Below are 4,159 nucleotides of genomic sequence, written 5' to 3'. Positions count from 1 at the left end.
CTTTTCATCACTCGAATAACATGCCGGTTGAACCACCATACCATAACGTTTACCGACAGCCTCAAAAACCTGATCCACAACAAGACTAATAGGGACCCCATGAACTCTCAACCAAGCTATTCTTTCGTACTTTAGAACTTGCCCTGGCCATCTCTCCGCAGATTCGAACCATTCAGCCCACACATCCTTATTGTCCAGAAACGACGTACATTCCTGATCATCGTTAAAGATCAACATCACATTGAACCCACCCCCATACTTTATTTCAGCCGAACACCCTCCACTAGTCTTCAATAGTTCATCAAGAGAACTGAGTACCTTATAGTTCTTAACTCTAGCACAAACAGAGAGTTTATGCCAGTCACGATAACCTTCCGCACTATCATCAATCTTCAACACCGAATCTAGATTAACTACCACATTCTTGTTGAGAAACGTATCACGATAAGACCTACTACTCTCACCCACACGTGAAGCCACTCCACCCTGATTAGGGTTTCAATGGCCTTCATGTGATGCCTCTTTTTCAGCCATAAACTCGTTCGTCCGATCCAAATTCTTATCTTTATTCCCATCCGAACCCCCTACCACCCGTTCACCATCCACAAACCTAGCCCTAGCAACGAACAACTTATACGAACCCATCCAAACATCAACCAAATCCGCTTCCATACGCTTAACATCTTTAACATTACGAAACGATAAAAACCCAAACTTCTTACCCAACCTGTCAGACTTCCGAGCAATATACGACCCCACATAATCACCAAAACCCTTGAACACATTCAGCAAATCCACCGAAGAACACTTTGGAGGCAGATTCTAAACGAAAAACTTAGTAATTATATTTACATAAGTAGTTGGAAAGCTCCTTTTATGTTTATATTTATATGAAAATAACTACTTATCTATTTATTGAAATTTAAACGAACAAACGTAAATCAACAAACATAAAAATGAATTAACATAAATGAAAGAACACAACGTGTGTTCGTGTTCATTCATTTAATTAAATATTTAATTACATGAACAAAAGTTTTTGTTCATGTTCATTTGTTTTTAAATAAACGAACTTCTCGACAAACAAGTTCACCAACAGTTCATGAACGTTCGGTTCATTTACAGGACTATCAACATCCACTACAAGAAATCGGACCTTTAGCGACGACCTAAAAAAGACTTTTCGTGACGAAAAAACTCGTACCATAAAAACTCGTACCATCATAGCGATTAAACGATTAAGCGGCCATAAAAACTCGTACCATAAAAACTCGTACCATCATAGCGAACTCACTAATTTACGCAAATTACAACAGAAACTTCTTAATGACATTTTAAAGGAGAAAATCGTTCATGTTCAAAGTGTTAAACATGGGCAAAATTTGTTGGGGACAAAGCTATGTGGTTTAAAGGTTATAATCATTTTGGATTATGTAAATCATGTTGACCACTTGACCTATTTAGCTAGTGGAAGTGAATGGTTTGGATCTGGCACCAAAATCCTAGTAACAAGTGCCTTTAATGTTCAAACTAAAACACTTTTATGATCTTGAAATAGGTTCTAGCCAACTTAAATCATTTTGGACTAACCACTTGGTAATAATTGTCTGTATACCACATTAATAGTTTTTTAGTCATGATTTGCAAGGACCTCAACTACAACACAAGCTTGGTTTAAAAAAGCGTGAAGCGCACAAAAGCGACAAGTTCTAAAATTAAAGCGTGAAGCGTAAATCGCAAAAGCGGTCAGCTTTTCGTAGGTGAGGCACAAGGTGCTTATATATTTTTTTATATATATCCTATAGTCTTTTAGCATCCCTTGCCCAAAATATAGTGACAAATAAGGTTTATATATGATTTAATGTATAAATCATATAATGTACAACCATTTTAGCTGCATGTATAACACTTTAAAGCACAAAAACACCTTTTGTACAAAAAGCGCGTGCCTCAGTGGGATTTTTTTTCCAAAAAAGCTCGCTTTTTGTGCGCTTTTTGTACATAGCTCGCTTTATGTCACACAAGGCGCAACTCTTTGCGCCTAGAGTCGCTTTGCGTTTAAGCACGCTTAAGGCGCACTTTTTTAAACCAAGAACACAAGCTGCCTAATTAGAGGTCTATTAACCTCAGTTTCTTAAAATGAAGTTAAACTTTCAAACAAACAAAAAAAACTCAGTTTCTCAAAGGACTTGACTAGCATTCTGTCACACCCCGATTTCCACACGTTTCACCGGTGGGCCCGGTGGGGGATTACCGTGACGTAGTTGGCAACAATATAGTCAAACCACACAATATTTAAATGCACAGCGGAAGCATAAAGATAGATATATTTCAACCATTCAATGTAATATCCAAGTATCACAAATAGTCGAAATAATCCACAGGGGATCAAAATAAAAATAGAAATATTGTTCAACAGATAATGGCATCCCAAGCTTGCGAGACTCTAACGATGCTAAGGAGTGGCCAGCCTATTTCAAGCAGAACCTGCATTTAATGTTTTTGGGGAAAATACGTCAGTTTACACTAGTAAATATATTCAACCGACACTTTGGTAAAAGGTTTATTAAAATTGATTTGAATGCACAAGGCACAAACTCTTTATAACTTGGGATAATTTATAAATTAAATCTTGTAAAAGAATTACATGTTCACTATGCGTTCGGCCGCCCGGGTCGTGCCGGGTTTAAGGTTAATAGACACACCACAAAGCATAAAGCCGTGGCGGGAAAACCAACGGTTATACCTTTATAATTATAGACACATTGTCGGGTGTACGCCTACACCCGCGTGTCGAGGTCGTGGCCATTTCGTAAAATGATGCCAAGGATATCCGGGACATGGTCATTAAGCTCCCAAAGGCGTAAAGCCAACAAAACCAATTTTTAAACGGGTCACATTGATAATACCCAACTTCTAATGAGTTAGGGTCAATTGCCCGACCAAGCGGTATTTTATATACCGTAACCCAAGCCCGTATAACGGAAAATAAGTTAAAAGTATTTACCTGAGCAAGTAGTAACCTCAATAAACAATGCAAGTATCTTTTACAGGTCTCCTATTCTGGAACGAAGGTTTATAACAACCTATTAGAATCCTAATGGGTCTTTAATTTAGCCTTAGCTTAGACCGGTCAGTTTCAAAGGATAATTACGGTTTAATCGCGTGAAAGGCGAAAACCGGGAATGGAATGTGGTTTGGACCCAACAAGTTTGAAGACTTGTTTTATATGGGTAATATAACCACACTTTGGATTTTGAAGTAAAAACAATAAGGTTTGACCCGTTTCGGCTAGTTCATGTAAACTAGTTACATAAACCGAACCGTACGCGTAAAAGGCGTAACGGGTAACCGTAAGAGTCCTACACAGGTTTCCTAAGTTAATATGCTCTAAAGAGGTTGTGGTATCAGTAGGACACCTTCCATTACGCCCATAACAAGTTTAATCCCAATATACGCCCCGTAGGGGTATTTCGGTCATTTTAAAGATTATAAAAGAGTTTTCCGAGTTCTACAGGAAATCTGAGTTTTCCGAACAGTTTATAAAGTCCAAAATAATCTATTTATTATTTAAAATTAGTAGCAACTGGATTCGGGTCAAAATACCTTGTAGAACTCATTTTATGTTCGAAAAGGGTATATTCGGTATTTACCGAATCAATGCCATAACCGTAGGTTATGAGCAGGTTAAAAATAATTAAAAATCTTTAAAAATCCCAAAATATTATTTTACATCAGTGTGTAAAAGGTTTGGTGTCGAAATTTGGGTTTAGATAGGCTTTATGCTAATTGCGCCGATTAATTACTAAAGTTTCCGTAATTGCGCTATTTAGCATAACTCCTATTCTAGACCTCGGATTGACGTGAAATTTTAGGGACATGCTTAGAAATCAGTAACTAAGGTTATTGTCCTTTCACATGTCCAAAATTCTCGTTTTAAAGTGAAAAGGGCGTTATGGTCAACTTTTAAGCATTTAACAGAAATGTGCAAAAGACTCGGACAGACAACGAACCGGTCACAGAGGGTTATACCATCATGTAACCTGGTCCTAAGAGAGTCCTAAGGCATATCTAAATCATACCATAATAGGTCAGAACTGAAGTCAAAGCAAAAGTCAAAGTTTTGCGACTTTCGGTTCCGAACCGGGTCAAAACAGTA

The sequence above is a fragment of the Helianthus annuus genome, chromosome 15, assembly GCF_002127325.2.
Source record: "Helianthus annuus cultivar XRQ/B chromosome 15, HanXRQr2.0-SUNRISE, whole genome shotgun sequence".
NCBI classification, from domain to species: domain Eukaryota; kingdom Viridiplantae; phylum Streptophyta; class Magnoliopsida; order Asterales; family Asteraceae; genus Helianthus; species Helianthus annuus.
This window is presented reverse-complemented; position numbering follows the sequence as displayed.